Here is a 17,415-nt window from a genome sequence, read left to right as displayed (position 1 = left end):
TTGGGTGAGGTTTAGGGGTTGTAATTATTATTACTACATCTTTAATATGAATCTTCGATTTCACCACAAATAATACAGCACCCGAGGTACTGTTTATTTTGGTCCGCTATCAATATTGAAATGGTTAACGGTCAGAATTACCTAACTAGGTTGAGACATACAGTTAATATTTCTGATGCATATAATATAAAGACAGAACCACCATGTGTGGTTTCCTTTTTTTCCCCCACTGTACTCCACTCCTCTCTCCCTTTTATGTCCAAGAAATTTATGATCTATTGGCTCATGATTTAATAATTTTTTATATAATTTATTAATTCTATATAATACCTGACTTTTTGGATTATAATTCATTTTTCATTTATATATTTTTTAGTATTTAATACTTCATTATTTCCATTAGTCTTCTCATTTTTCTTCTTTTTTTAAATCAAATAGTGATTTTGTATAAATTTATAAAAACTTAATTATGGAAATTTAGATCTTTATATTCAATATGGATTATTGTCTCTGTCCTCATTTTGTAATTATATTTTTTATATGAATTTGTATATATATTCCATAGCATCTCAGTGTGGTCTAATAAATATTCACTGAATATGTTTACATAATGTTGTGTCCTAAAACGTTTTTTATTGCATATCTAAACAAAATTGTTAAAACAAACAAGGTCCAGTTTTCGTTGACACACTGCTGGTTTCTGTTCTACAATTCTAAGCACATAGAAAGGGTTAAAAATAATCCTTCAGTTCTGGTAACCAATAAGGACTGACAAGTGGGTATAAAAAGAGACTGTAATCACTTCCAAGCTATACCTCTGAAGAAACCGCCCATTGTGGAGGCGGAGAAACGCGTCAGGTGACTTGCACAACTGTGGAACGCAGGTGGACCGCAAACCGGAAGCCGGAAGCACCGTAACCGGAAGTCGCGAACCGCGGCAACGCAGCGTCCCCTGCTACCCAGGATCTCCACACTTGGCTCTCTGTCTCCGCTCCTGACGTAGCCGAGCATAAGCCTGTAGGACACTGTGCCATACACACCAGGCACGGCCCCAAGAGAAACCGCCTCAGTGCGGCCAGCTATACGGAGGGAGACAGCTGCGGGACTGGCATACCACCAATTCAGCTACATCAATTGGTGAAGTATAAACAGGCGTTAAACATTCTCAGCCTTCTTCTTCTTTTATCCCGCAAAGTGCATTTGAGCCAGTAACAGCACTTAACTCTTATTAATCATTAAACAGCAACATGCATGCATGCAAGAGAACTAACAATATTAATCTGGGATAGTGCTATAACATCCTTTAAAGTCCCGGGACCCAGGACACAGTGATTACTATTAACTTTTTAAACTATTATGGTATTGTTGCAACTTGTTTTATTAATTTGTCATTAGTTGCCGGTTATGGCAACCAAATAATTTATGTTGATTTGCTCTTTTTAGATAATATATATCTTTACCAATAAATGTTATTGATTTTTTACAAAACCAGCAGCCGTTGTATTCTAATTCCCCTGAGCGCCCACAATATTATTATACACCGCAGGTGGAATGCTGGTGCGGGTCTCTATGGTGGAAGTCTTGAGACAGGAGCTGGAACCTGGAAGACAAACAGGAACTAGGTTTGACAACCAAAGCACTGACGCCTTCCTTGCTCAGGCACAGTGTATTTATACCTGCAGCAAGGAAGGGATTGGCTAGGCAATTATGCAGATTAACAATACTGACAACAGATTGGAGAAAATGATCAGCTGACAGAATCCAAGATGGCTGCGCCCATGCAGACACTTGGAGGGAAGTTTGGTTTGTAATCCATGTGGTAATGAAAACAGTAATGGCGGCGCCGGCCACTGGAGACAGGAGGCGCCAGGCTGACAGATGCACATCCAACCACGCGGACACAGCGGAGGCCGCGGCTGACGTAATCGCCACTCAGACACTCTGCATGCAGAAGTTCAGGGACGGCGGCGGAGGCCGCGGGAGACGCCATGCCAGGTGTAATATGGCGTTTACTGTGACAGCGTCCCAGAGTGACAGGAGAGGATACAGGAATGTACACATCAGGATAACAGATGGGATCCGGTCCTGGAGCGCTGAGCCAGCCTTAGGAGGCATCTGATGGGTAAGAAATGGCGTCCAGATACCCGGATCGTGACAGCACCCCCCCCTTTAGGAGTGGCCCCAGGACACTTCTTTGGCTTTTGAGGAAACTTGGAATGGAATCTCCGGACCAAGGCAGGAGCATGGACATCAGAAGCATTGGTCCATGAACGTTCCTCAGGACCATAACCCTTCCAGTCAATAAGATATTGTAGTTGACCGTAACGGTGACGTGAGTCCAGGATCTTGGCCACTTCATACTCAACGCCTCGTTGAGTTTGGACTTTCGGAGTTGGAGGAAGTGAGGAATGAAACCGATTCAAGATCAGCGGTTTCAACAGGGAAACATGGAATGTCCTGGGTATTTTTAAGAAGGGAGGCAACTGGAGTCTGTAAGCAACAGGATTGATGACTTGTTCAATCTTGAAAGGACCGATATAGCGAGGTGCAAACTTCATACTGGGAACTCTTAACCTCAAATTCTTCGTGGATAACCATACCCGATCCCCCACCTTGAGAGCAGGAACTGCTCGACGCTTCTTATCCGCAAACTTCTTGTACCTGAACGATGCCTTGAGCAGAGCTGATCGTACGCTCTTCCAGATATTGGCAAACTGATGTAAGGTGATATCCACTGCGGGAACAGAAGTTGCTGGAAGCGGTTGGAACTCAGGGACTTTAGGGTGGAATCCAAAGTTAGTGAAGAATGGTGTTGAAGCAGATAATAATAATAATAATAATAATTTTATTTATATAGCGCTCTTTCTCCCATAGGACTCAAGGCGCTTAACAGATACATAGCATAATATAGTACAGAAAATAATGAAGTACATTTTCATAAAATACAGAAGCATGAAGATACTAAAAGGGACAATTATGGGAATGCTTGAGTAAACAGAAAAGTCTTGAGTCTACTTTTGAAGGATTCTATAGTTGGGGCCTCTCGCACTGTGCGGGGAAGTGAGTTCCATAGAGTCGGAGCCGCATGACTAAAAGCTCGACCCCCAGATGAATTACGGTAGATTCTAGGTACTGCTAAAAGTCCTTCATCTACAGATCGCAGTAATCGAGTGGGGCAGTATGGGGTCAGAAGCTGTTTCAGGTACCTTGGGCCTTGGTCATGTAATGCTTTGAAACTCAGTAAGCCAATCTTGAAGATGATTCGCCATCGTACAGGCAGCCAGTGAAGGGAGTAGAGGATGGGTGTTATGTGGCTAGAACGGGGCTGGTTGGTTAATAGCCTGGCAGCTGTGTTTTGCACCAGCTGTAAGCGCTGCAATTCTTTTGCTGGGAGACCAAGGTAGAGGGCATTACAGTAGTCTAAACGAGATGATACAAATGCATGTATGACTTTTGGCATATCATCTGAGGGAATTAAGTGCTTGATTCTGGCTATGTTCCTCAGGTGAAAGAATGAGGATTTGATTGTGGCTGATATCTGATGTTTAAGTGTCAAGCCACCATCCAGGACAACGCCAAGATTCCGCACACGATCACTGGTCTGTAATTCTGAATCCCCGAGTGTAAGTCCAGTTGGTTGGCTATGCTGCAGTCTTGTCCTTTGATGTTGCGGTCGTATCATAAGGACCTCTGTTTTATCCGGGTTCAGTCGCAGCCAGCTGGCGCTCATCCACTCCTGTAGTTCAGCTAGACAGCCATTAAGGGTTGCTTGCTATTGGGTTATCAGTGCCCGGAGCAAAGGACAAGTACAGTTGTGTATCATCTGCATAGCAGTGGTAGACCAGGCCATGGCGCCTGATTATTTCGCCCAATGGGAGCATGTATACTGCAAAAAGCATGGGGGATAGTATAGAACCTTGTGGGACACCACATGGCAATGACACTGGTGGTGATGAGTATAATCCAGATGATACTCTCTGTGATCTGCCTGTGAGAAATGATTTGAACCATTTTAGGACTGTGCCATCCAGACCACAGAAATGTATCAGTCGCTCAATCAGAAGCCCATGGTCCACGGTATCAAATGCTGCCGAGAGATCCAGAAGGATTAATATTGAACAGTCACCTCTGTCTTTTGCCATCAGAAGATCATTTAACACACACACCAGGGCTGTTTCAGTGCTATGTCTTCTCCTGAATCCTGATTGAAATGGATCATAAATATCATGGGTTGTCAGGCGGGTTTCCAGTTGATTTGCAACGACTTTCTCAATAACCTTTCCTAGGAAAGGAAGGTTTGATACCGGTCTGTAGTTGGTCATGCAGTTGGGATCTAAATTAGGTTTTTTAAGAAGCGGTCTAACAATTGCTTCCTTTAGGGGTCCAGGAAAAATGCCTGTCTGCAAAGAGCATTGAACAATTTTTGTAAAGACAGGACCAATTATATCCATACAACCTATTAGAAGCTTGGTTGAGGCTGGGTCCAGATCACAGGTGGTGGGACGCAAAATCCGAGCAATTTCAGCAGTGTCCTTTACATCCACTGGATCAAAGCTGGTCCATGAAGGCAGGTAGCTTATATTGGCGGGCTTTGTAGTTTGGCACTCCTTTGATGGCACTGTGGAGATTCCAGCCCGGATGGTGGATATTTTATCTGCAAAGAAGTTTGCAAACTCGTTGCATCTTGCCTGGGAGAGGGTCTCATCAGTCTGCAGGCATGCTGGCTTGCAAAGCATCTCCACTGTGCGGAAAAGTTGAGCTGGCCTATTGTTTGCTGCTGTGATCTCATTTGACAGGAACTGTGCTTTCTTACGAGTGATTGTCGATTGATATTCTTCGTTATGCTTTATTAGTTTTATTTTGTCATCCACTAGGTTAGTCTTCCTCCATCGTCTTTCCAGTCTACGCCCCCTTTTCTTGAGCTCGCTAACACTGTTGTCGAACCATGGAGCTTGACGTTGTGGTTTACGAGGTCTTAAACGCACAGGGGCGATAATATCAATTGCAGCCATAACATCCCTATTATAATAACGGACTAGGGAACAGGGATCTTCACAGGCACCCTGTATAGCAGAGAGATCCAGATTTGCTGCAAGAGCCTGGGGAGTCATACCCCTCCTTGGACGATACCTGGTCAACTCCACGGGCAGAGATCTTATTTGAGGGGTTGCAACTGAGAACCAGAGAGAGTAGTGGTCTGACCAGATGACTGGGTTTATTTTTAGGTCAGTGACCTCTAATCCAATCTGAAAGACGAGGTCGAGAGTGTGACCACTTTTATGTGTGGCAGAGGGAATGACCTGTGTGAAGCCCAGACCATTCATTGTGCACAGGAGGTCTTGGCCAAGGCGTGAGAGCTCATCATCCACCCATGCATTGAAATCCCCGAGGATGAGCCATCTTTGATGTTCCAGAACCAGGCCAGCAACAGTGTCTGCAATTTCTTGTAGAAATATCTGTCCATCTCCAGGTGGCCGGTAAATAAGAAGTAGTCTGAAACCTAATCCTGTCGAACTCCGGGCAGCAATGCACTCAAATGAGCGAGTAGTTTCAATAGGGTGGACCCTAAGTTTAAGTTCTTTTTTGAAGCAGATAGCCACCCCGCCACCCCTGCGGTCCAGTCTTGGGTTGTGGATGACAGAGTAGTTTGTTGGGACTGCAGCCTCCAATATAGGTGCTGCATTTTCATCTAGCCAGGTCTCTGTAATACAGGCTAGATCTGCAGATTCAATAAGGTCAGCAATTGTTGCAGTCTTGTTTCTTATAGATCTGGCATTACAAAGGACTGACCTGATTGGGCATACCAGAGGGCCTTCAGTTTTCTTTATGTTAAGTGCAGGAGCTCTGGGTATGGGGGTCACAAAGTGAGAGTAGACAGTTCTGTCCTTCCAAACACAGGGCCGTCTTTTGGGTATCACTTCTATTTGATTGTTCTTTGAGTATGGGGGTGAGCAGGTGGTCAAAGGACTTAGATGGTTACCGGGGGAAATACATTTCCGGCCTGCTCGCTTCCCACGAATGCGCCTGTGTTTTCTTTTTAAAATGCCATGGGATTGGAGAATAGAAGCCTGTGATGGTGTGATAGGAACTGCAGAGCGTGGTGGGCGGAGTGAAAGAATGAAGCTGGAGCAATACGTATACATTTGGTCATCAATGACAGATTACTATAAATTTGAACTGCATATGATGATGAGAGAGGGAGAGAAAGCAGTGTTTGTTTTTTGTTTTTTTTGTTTTTCCTTTTTGTGTTTTGTTTTCCCCCAATTCGGTATGTGATCCAAAATTATAATGGGATTATGAACAAAGTTATTGCTATAACCTATTGTGTATATTTGAAGCAAGTAATAAATAAAATAACTGCTGATTTAGTCAATTATCCTAGGATAGGCAGCCTTTTGAAAAGGTGTTAGAAGCCAATTCCTACTGTGTAGGTGTGAAAAGTCTCAGTGTGAGAGGCCTTTGAAGTAGATTTTTTTTTTTTTGTGGGGGTAGAAGTGATAACATGTCCTGGAAATGGATCCTGATTTTAAACAGTGAGCCTTCAGCAATTCAGAGCCTGAATATACTGATATTAGTAGATTAATGCAATAAGTCAGTTATTTGTAGCTCAGAGAACAGAGGTGGATGATGTCTAAGTGAGGGGCTGGATGTAGCCAAAGTTAGGTTGTAATCCACAGTACCTTATCTGGGTAATGTCCAATGCAGAGTACAGCAGCTGCTAAACTGAAGGATTTCTCAGTGGAGATATGCAGAGGATTCAGTCCAGGATTTAATCCAGTGTGTATCTCAGCGCAGGAATGCAATCCGTTGGTTTTGATGAAATGTCCGCGTAGAGTAGTACAAGTTCAAGATAAGTCCTTGGATATTTATGATGATTCATAGGTCAGTTGTGGTGAATTTAAGCTGTTTTATGGAGATGATCAGGAGCATACAAAAGGTGAGGCAGCCATCTTGGGCGCCAGCAGTTGCAATGATACTGATACTGATGATGAAGAATGATACTGGTTGTTATGACAGAACTCGGCCCAGGGAAGTAATTGAACCCAGTCATCTTGAGAGGAGGACACATAGATGCGGAGGAAGGCCTCCAAGTCCTGATTCACCCTCTCGGTTTGACCATTGGTCTGAGGATGGTAAGCCGTGGAAAACTTTAGCTTGACTTGGAGGACTTGACATAAACTTCGCCAGAATTTGGCTGTGAATTGAACTCCTCGATCTGAGATAATTTCTTCAGGAAGACCGTGGAGTCGGAAGATCTCTTGTATGAATACTTGAGCCAACTTGGAAGCTGACGGAAGACCGGTGAGAGGAATGAAGTGTGCCATCTTGGTGAACCGGTCAACTACCACCCAGATGGTATTGAACTTGTTGCACATGGGTAAATCTGTAATAAAATCCATCGACAAATGGGTCCAAGGTCGACGGGGAACAGATAGTGGAACCAGTTGCCCCGCAGGCGACTGGCGGGATACCTTATGTTGAGCACACTTTGGGCAAGATGCAATAAACTCCAAGACGTCCTTTTTCAGAGTTGGCCACCAATAGGACCTAGAGATAAACTCCAGGGTTTTTTGGATACCTGTATGTCCGGCAAAACGGGAAGCATGGGCCCAATGCATGAGCTTCTTCCTTAGCATCGGTTTCACAAAACTTTTCCCTGATGGGGGCGTAGAGTCCATCCCTACCGTGGAGAATGCCAACGGATTTATAATAGGATGCTTGTCTGAAGACTCTGACTCATTTTCTTGCTCCCATGAGCGGGAAAGGGCATCGGCCTTGCGATTCTGAGAGCCCGGACAGAACTGGAGTTTAAAGTCGAACCTGGAAAAGAAAAGTGCCCATCTGGCCTGACGAGGGTTGAGACATTGTGCGCCTTTCAGATATAAAAGGTTCTTGTGGTCTGTAAGTATGGTGATTGAATGAGAAGCTCCCTCCAACAGATACCTCCACTCTTCTAGAGCGAGCTTGATGGCTAGCAACTCCTGGACGCCAATGGCATAGTTGCGCTCAGCTGGAGAGAACTTCCGGGAGAAGAAACTGCAAGGGTGTAAATGGCCATCTTTAGCCCTCTGAGATAACACCGCTCCTACTCCAACGGAGGAGGCATCCACCTCTAAGATGAAAGGAGAGTCGATGTCAGGCTGTTTCAGAACAGGCGCAGAGATGAACCTTTGTTTTAAAAGATGAAATGCTTGCATGGCTTCTTCAGACCACTTGGATGGGTTAGCACCCTTCTTAGTGAAAGCAGTAATAGGCGCCACAATGGTGGAAAAGTCTCGTATAAACTTTCGGTAATAGTTGGCGAACCCTTAGAACCTCTGGACCCCTTTGAGGGTTAAGGGTACCGGCCAATTTTGGATTGCTTGTAGTTTCTCAGGATCCATCTCTAGTCCGGAACCGGACACAATGTACCCTAGAAACGGAATGGACTTGACTTCAAAGACGCATTTCTCTAATTTGCAATAGAGATGATTGACACGGAGACGGGACAGAACCTCTTTAACCCAAAAACGATGTTCCTCTAAATCGTTGGCAAAAATGAGGATATCGTCTAGATAGACCACGACATGACGGTATAGAATGTCTCTGAAGATCTCATTGACAAAATGCTGGAAGACAGCTGGAGCATTGCTCAATCCGAAGGGCATGACGAGGTACTCATAATGTCCGTCACGGGTGTTAAAGGCGGTCTTCCACTCGTCACCCTCACGGATCCGGATGAGATTGTATGCACCTCTCAAGTCCAGCTTTGTAAAGATGGTAGCTCCGCTAACTCTGTCAAAGAGCTCAGTAATCAGGGGTAAAGGATAACGGTTCTTGATGGTAATGTCGTTCAAACCTCTGTAGTCGATGCAGACCACCATCTTTCTTTTTTACAAAAAAGAAGCCTGCGCCGGCTGGAGAAGAAGAAGGTCGAATGAACCCCTTTGCTAGGTTCTCTTTAATGTATTCCTCCATAGAATGCGTCTCAGGCAGAGACAACGGATAAGTTCGGCCTCGAGGTGGAACCTTCCCTGGAACGAGATCAATCGGGCAGTCCCATTCTCTATGAGGAGGAAGGATATCAGCAGAAGCTTTACTGAACACATCCGTGAAATCTTGATATGGAGGAGGTGGAACATCAGACGACCTGGGGGAGGAAGAACAGACAGGCAATACTTTAAACAAACATGTCTCAGCACAGGAGGAACCCCATGCCAGGATTTGCGTAGTCGTCCAATCAATTGTAGGATTGTGAAGACGGAGCCATGGAAGGCCCAGGACCACAGGATGTGTGGCTCTTGGAATCACTAAAAAAGAAATAAGTTCGGAATGAAGAACTCCCACTCTCAGACGAACTGGTAGAGTCCTTAAAGAAATAACTGCATCAAAAATTTTGCTGCCATCCACGGCAGTTAAAGAAATGGACGAAGGAAGTCTCTCGGTGGGTAGAGACCACCGTTTAACATAGGCTTCGGTAATAAAGTTCCCAGCTGCTCCGGAATCAAGGAGGGCAATGACGTTCCGATAACGTTGAGCAACTTGAAGCGAGACTGGGAGATTACAATCTTGAGGAGATGGAGAGGAGATCATTACTCCTAGCCGGCCCTCTCCTTGGCGAGCTAGGATTTGGAGTTTCCCGGACGTTTGGGACAGGCATTAATGGTGTGAGACGGAGCTGCACAATAAAGACAGAGAGACTCGGAGAGACGTCTTCGGCGCTCAGCAGGCGTTAAACGGGAACGGCCAATTTGCATGGGCTCATCTTTAGTTGGTGACAGTTGGCGAGGAGGAGGAGCAGAAGATTTTGGAGCAGATGATCTTCCACGCTCAGTTGCTCTCTCTCTGAAACGTAAATCAACTTTCGTGCAGAGTGAGATTAGCTCATCTAACTTAGAGGGTAAGTCTCTGGTAGCTAACTCATCTTTAATACGCTCAGATAAGCCATGCCAGAATGCAGCATACAGGGCCTCGTCGTTCCATGCCAGTTCGGATGCCAGGATCTGGAACTGTATCAGATATTGTCCTACAGTACATGACCCCTGGCGTAAACGGAGAATCTCGGATGAAGCTGAGGTTACCCGGCCTGGCTCGTCGAAGATGCGCCTGAATGTTGAGACGAATGCAGTGTAAGAAGATAGCAGGGTGTCGGACCTCTCCCATAACGGTGATGCCCAATCAAGGGCTGAGCCACTGAGAAGAGAAATAATGCAGGCAATTTTTGTACGGTCACTAGGAAAATTGCCAGGTTGTAGCTCAAACTGAATCTCACACTGGTTGAGAAATCCCCTGCAGAATCTTGGAGATCCGTCAAATTTTGCTGGCGTTGGAAGATGAAGACGTGGAGCAGAAATGGGTAAGGTGGGTGGGGTTATAACTGGAGTCACTGTGGTTGACGCACCAGAAGCGCCTGATCCACGGAGAGTTGTCTGAATCCCATCCAGCCGAGTAGAGAGATCCTGGAGACAGCGGATGATGTGGCCCTGTGCAGCCTCCTGATGTTCTAGTCGGGCTGCCAGTTCTTGCATCGGCCAGGCCGCTTGATCCTGGTCTCCGGCTGGATTCATTTGGTCAGTGCTTACTGTCACAACTGAGGGCCTGAGCTGACGGGAGGCAGCCTCAGTTGTAGGGGCTGAGATGTACCGGAACCTGGGAGGTTGTATCAGACCCCTGGACATGTAAGTAACATGAATAATAACTGCCCGAAGGCGTGACCACGACAACTTGGATAAAAGTCAATGATGTTTATTATGACAACTCCGCAACACAGCAGCAGTAAAAGAAAACATAAAAGTCAGCAAAGAATAAATACAGTTCCTGGGTACTACAGGGTGGCAGGAGCCACAGGGCACTGGTAGTGTGAGATAGTTCTAATAATCTTCTAGATGGAAAGTCCTTACCAGGCCCGACTGTAGCAATGGAGATAACCCAGGATTGTACCAGCTGGTGTTCCAGGAAAAGCTGGGCTGCTGTAGATAAAACGGCTGCTGTGGATACTGGCTGGAACCAGACTGCTGTTAGCACGGAGTGGATACTGGCTGGAACCAGTTAAATAATAAATGAACTTGGGAGCGATGAAATATGAGCTGAAATGTAGAGCTTGAGAGCGGAGAAATAATAATACCGGTGGAGAATGGTAAACTGTAGAAAGGACACCGGCCCTTTAAGAGAAGCTGTACTCTGCTGGAAGCTGGGCTGGAAGCAGGTAATGTTGTAGCTGGAAACAGATGAATCCAAAATGGATCGGAGAGTCAGGCTACACCGCAGGTGGAATGCTGGTGCGGGTCTCTATGGTGGAAGTCTTGAGACAGGAGCTGGAACCTGGAAGACAATCACAGGAGAGAGACAAACAGGAACTAGGTTTGACATCCAAAGCACTGACGCCTTCCTTGCTCAGGCACAGTGTATTTATACGTGCAGCAAGGAAGGGATTGGCTAGGCAATTATGCAGATTAACAATACTGACAACAGATTGGAGAAAATGATCAGCTGACAGAATCCAAGATGGCTGCGCCCATGCAGACACTTGGAGGGAAGTTTGGTTTGTAATCCATGTGGTAATGAAAACAGTAATGGCGGCGCCGGCCACTGGAGACAGGAGGCGCCAGGCTGACAGATGCACATCCAACCACGCGGACACAGCGGAGGCCGCGGCTGACGTAATCGCCACTCAGACACTCTGCATGCAGAAGTTCAGGGACGGCGGCGGAGGCCGCGGGAGACGCCATGCCAGGTGTAATATGGCGTTTACTGTGACAGCGTCCCAGAGTGACAGGAGAGGATACAGGAATGTACACATCAGGATAACAGATGGGATCCGGTCCTGGAGCGCTGAGCCAGCCTTAGGAGGCATCTGATGGGTAAGAAATGGCGTCCAGATACCCGGATCGTGACACCACCATCGCAAAGAGGCGTGCCTTTACACCTATCACTCTCGCCCTTCGGTCCCATGACATCCAATACCGCTGGGGATTTCCGGTCAAATTGATAGTTACATACGAAGATTCGACATATGTCATCTCCTCCCTAGATGCGGGAGTTAAATTGCTGCTAGATTGGGACATAACTATCCAGAAGTCGTCTACAACGTCCCGTGCAGCTGCCGTCCACCAGGAATGGTCGACCATTTGAGCCACTAGATTACTGTATAAGGTCCTTTCAAATTCTGTTATCTTTTCTCAGGTCCACTGAGGTTATAGACCTCTTCCCCTCTACTGAGAGGGGCAGGTTTTACAAATATCGTTGTCTACCTAACTAATTGACTCTTATCCAGGTCTATATGTTACGGGTTTACTCTTTCACATGTTGTTCAACAAATGTTTTCTATTAAGGGGCTCTAGTTTGTTTTGCTGATATTTCCTGTCGATTATATGTTGTTGCCCCAATTACACTCACCTGCTAATTAGAGAGGATTTTCATTACATGTACGTGTTTCTGTTCTATTTTTTTTATTATGTTGTATTAGAGTGGCGGTGCAAGCTCCTCCAGCCCGCCTCCATCTTTTTCTGTACTACTGCAAGTCCCTGAACCTTTTCCCCCTTCCCTGCAGTAGTCATGCAGGTCCAATATACCAGACCTTTTTTTTTTGTTGTTTCCCTCCTATATCCACGATTTGAACCCCCCTCACCCACTCAACACATGCCCCCCTTCCCTTCGAGCTCCAGACATGGCTCACTCCTCCATTTACAGTTGCACCCTGGTTTTCGGTACATCTGCACTAAAGTTGTTCAATATAGATTTCTTTTTCTCATTCCTGATATGTGTTTCCAATGCTGAACCTTTTATCCCTCAATGTCAAGGGACTGAACTCACCTAACAAACGTAGACTGGCCCTCACATACTTCCACCAACAAAAAGTAGACGTTGTCGCATTGCAAGAAACTAAATTTTCTTCTGTTAACCCTCCTCTTTTTAAGAACAGCAACTTCCCTGTGGGATACTACGCCAACGGTCCGTTTAAACGGAACGGGGTGGCTGTTCTTTTTAGCAAGAATGTCTCCTTTGCCCTCCACTCTCAACTCTCAGACAAAAGTGGCCGCTACCTTATTCTTACCGGCCTGCTAGACGACAAGCTTGTCACATTAGTATGCCTATATGCCCCTAACTCTAATCAAGTCCCATTTCTGCGTAAATTGTTTCTCACCATACGTAAAACACTTAAGGGCTCCCTAGTTGTTTTAGGTGACCATAATTTGGTTTTAGACCTGAAATTGGACAAATCTTGTCAATCCTCCCAACCAATTTCGTCTGCTAAATCTGGCCCCTCCTTAGCCTTCCGCAATCTACTCACTGAATTCGACCTTTACGATGTATGGAGGACCCATAATCCCACGGGACGGGAATATACATTCCACTCCCTAGTTCACAATTCCTACTCTAGAATAGATTTAATTTTATGTGACAAATGGTCTCTCCAGAGAACTAAGGACGTTGATATCTTACCAATTACCTGGTCTGACCACGCTCCAGTTCTCTGGAAATGGAACCTCCATGACATCCGCAACCCTCCTCGTCAGTGGCGCCTATACATATATCTCCTAAACAACCCTTTGTCTAAAAAAATTATTCTTGAATCCATTAACTCTTACTTAGCCACTAACTCCCCCCGGGACACCTCTACTATTAACCATTGGTGTGCCTTTAAGGCTGTCACCCGCGGAGCTGCCATCCAAGCTGGTGCCACTCTCAAAAAACAGGCCCTTCAATTACAGGCGAAACTAGTAGCTGAATTGCTAGACCTCGAAACCCAAAACATAGCCCATCCCTCTAGAACTCTTAAAAATGAAATCTCCAATGTTCGTGGTCAACTTCAAAAACAGTTTCTCGCCCGTACCCAAGCGGCTTTGAATAGGATGCATCACAAATTCTATCTCCTCGGTAATAAATCTGGTAGAATGTTAGCACGTAAACTGCGGGTTCAGCAAACCAGGAATAAGATTAAATATATCTACTCTCCCACCAAACAGAAGATATTAAACCCTAGAGACATAACGAGCCAGTTTGCGCAATATTACGCCGAACTCTATAACCTATCAACTGACCCTTCAACCCCCCAAACCACCTCTTCTTCTATCTCCTCTTTTCTGAACAACCTCTCTTTTCCTACTCTCACTCAGGAGCAAGTATCTACACTTAATGCCCCATGGTCGGCGGCTGAAGTCTCTGCGGCTATTAAATCCACTCCTAGAAACAAGGCCCCAGGCCCGGACGGGTTTGTCACCGACTTCTATGCCACTTTCCATGACGTTCTTTCCCCCCACCTGACTGCCCTCTTCAACACATTCTCTGACCACGGCTCCCTTCCCCCAGAACTGCTAGAAGCGCGTATTATCACTATTCCTAAACCCGGAAAGGATCCTGCCTATGTACACAACTACCGCCCTATCGCACTGCTTAACTGTGATATCAAACTTTATGCCAAAATGATTGCAACACATATCAACCGATTTCTCCCATTGCTGGTGCACCCGGACCAAACTGGCTTCGTGCCTGGAAGACAAGCGTCAGATAACACGCGTAGGGTCTTCAACCTGATTGACTCACTCTCTAAAGATCAGGGCCTTCTCTTGCTGTCCTTGGATGCTGAGAAGGCCTTCGATAGACTGAATTGGACGTATATGCGTGAAGCCCTCCTCCGATTTGGTTTTAGAGATCGTATTCTAGCCTCTATTTTAGCATTGTATAGCTCTCTTACGGCCCGAGTGTTCAGCAATGGCTTCCTGTCCGACTCTTTTCCAATTACAAATGGTACCAGACAAGGTTGCCCTCTATCCCCTCTAATATTCGTCCTGTCAATCGAACCCCTTGCTATTACAATACGTGACAACCCCCATATTCCAGCTCTACAATTTGGCTCCTCCCGACATAAGCTAAGCCTTTTTGCAGACGATGTTCTCCTCTTTATCCCTGAACCCGCCACAACTCTCCCTCTCTTGCACTCTATTCTAGATGCCTATAGCTTAGCTTCTTACTATAAACTCAACACCACCAAGACAGACGCCCTTCCTTTCAACCTCTCCCATTCCCTACCAACCCTCCAATCTTCCTTTCAATATAATTGGCGGAAACACACGATAAAGTACCTAGGTATCAACATCCCTATCTCCACTCCTGACGTCTTTACTGTCAATCTCTCCCCTCTGATAGAGACGTTAGAAGCCCTAACTAAATCCTGGTCATCTTATGAGGTTTCCTGGCTTGGACGTATGGCCGCGTTCAAAATGTCCCTACTACCCAAACTAATGTACTTGTTCCGCACAATCCCATACATCTTTCCAAAAAAGGCCCTTCAGACCTGTTCTTCTGTCATGTCTAAATATGTCTAGTCTTCAAAACCACCCTCGATGGCTCACTTCAAAATGGTTCTGCCACGAGCGTTAGGAGGACTCTGTCTGCCCAATATTTTCCTATATCAAGAAGCTTCTCTTCTGGCTTCCCTTAAAAATTATTTTGATGTCCATACGCATCCGGGCTGGGTGGAGCTTGAACAATTTCGAGCACACCCACTCACCCTAGCGGATCTTTTCCGCATCCCAAAGTCGTTCCGGCCCGCCCTTGTAAATCTCCTTCCTTCCACGCAAGCTACACTACAAACCTGGGACAAATTATCCGCCACCTTACCACCCCCTATATCTCACATTACTCAGATCTCCATCACTACACTAGCACTGATGATACCCCATCTTAATCTATCTAAATGGAGACATGCAGGTATATTATATCTAGGCGACCTACTCAACGGACTCTCTCTGCTACCCTTATCAGCTTTTCAATTAAAGTTCTCTCTATCCACCACAGAACTCTTCCACTATATGCAAGTTGCACACTGGTGGAGATCAATCCCTTCTACCTCGCCGACACCACACACAACCTCATATACCCTCTTCTCTCGCCTTTCCCTAAATAAATCTAAAGGTGACATTACGTTTTGGTATAAACTATTGATTACCCCTATCTCCCCCTCCAAATCCAACGCACAAGTAAAATGGAAACTAGACCTGGGAAGGACCCTGTCGCCAAATGACTGGCGTCTCATTTTCTTAGCTTCCCACTCCATGTCCAAATGTTTAAATCATACTGAAATGCATATAAAACTGATACATAGGCTATACTTGACACCCGACCGACTGCATAGATTTTGGCCCTCCTGTAGTAATAAGTGCTGGAGACTTTGTGGTTCAGTAGGTCATATTTACCATATATTCTGGACATGCCCGGTGATTACCAAATACTGGTCAGAAGTGTTTGACTTGATCAACAAAGTTCTATCCACTCATCTCACACCAGACCCGACCTTAGCATTATTTCATATTGTCCCCCCTTCTGTCTCCCCCTCCAGCAGATATGTTTTAGGCCACATTTTAATAGCCGCTCGCGCCAACTTCTCCACTCCTTTCACTGCTTCATGCATAGACCCCACAGTCTCTAAATTGTGTCTATTACAGCTGGAAGAAATGTACCTTTTCCTGCTTCTGAAAAGCAGCCAAATAACAAAGGAGAAAAGGAGAAAATACAAACCCCATTTAGATGGTGCCCTGGTTGAAATCAAATCACAGCCCCTGAACTGGAGGCGAAACACCATGCAGCAATGTTACTAAGCCACCTATTTTCATTTTGGGCATTGCTGTTCTCATTCATATTTTTTAAACATAACAACTCTAGAACAGCATAAAAAGTTTTATGTTCTTTTCATCTAAAATTTCTATTGTCCAAGTTATAAAGCACAGACACATTTTGCAGAGCTGTACACCAGGGGATCCTTTTACAGACAGATCACACATAAGGATGAATTGAAGCAAAGAACAGTAGAGGTGACTGTGAGCACATAAGCCTACATTATTTTCAATTAAGAACAGATGAATTGATTTCCTAATTAATTTCCTTTCAAGATTTGTTGAACAAACAGGGAAGATGAACTTGAGGATATGGAAGGAGTTCAGCATGTACTGTACATTACATGGAGGAAAGAAATTGGTAAAACACTCCTAGAATTCCAGTAAGGTAGCTTCCATAGCTTCTTCACAAGTTATAATAGATAACACACAGTTTATTATAATCCTCCCATCCAATACTGATGCCTGCCTGTTAAGTGAACCATCCCATGAAATGTTTGGCATGTAACACACACATGGATGGATGAACTGATGGGTTGGGGAATGTAATGACAGATATTGCACTGCAACATAAAAGGAATTGTGTGTTATGAATGTTTCACAGACAAGGTAACAAGCACAGCCATTAAATGTCCCTAAACAGTCCAATTTATGTCTGATTCAAATGGAGTTATGTAAATTATTTAAGGCACATACATAGATTTTCAATTACCATACGACTTGGCTTGGGGACAAATTTGGACACCAAGCCTTAGGACGAATGTTGTGTCTGAATATCTTACAATTAGGAGGTTCTGATGAATTAAGAATGAAACAGTTAATT

At 45.1% G+C, this 17,415-nt stretch overlaps 1 protein-coding gene across 3 annotated transcripts in view; it reads right to left on the bottom strand.

The window, feature by feature from the left end:
- SCAPER (S-phase cyclin A associated protein in the ER) overlaps positions 1 to 17,415 on the bottom strand; it is a 725,664-nt gene that overhangs the window by 183,835 nt on the left and 524,414 nt on the right. The window lies entirely within an intron of this gene.

The sequence above is a fragment of the Pseudophryne corroboree genome, chromosome 6, assembly GCF_028390025.1.
Source record: "Pseudophryne corroboree isolate aPseCor3 chromosome 6, aPseCor3.hap2, whole genome shotgun sequence".
Lineage (NCBI taxonomy): Eukaryota > Metazoa > Chordata > Amphibia > Anura > Myobatrachidae > Pseudophryne > Pseudophryne corroboree.
This window is presented reverse-complemented; position numbering and strand designations above follow the sequence as displayed.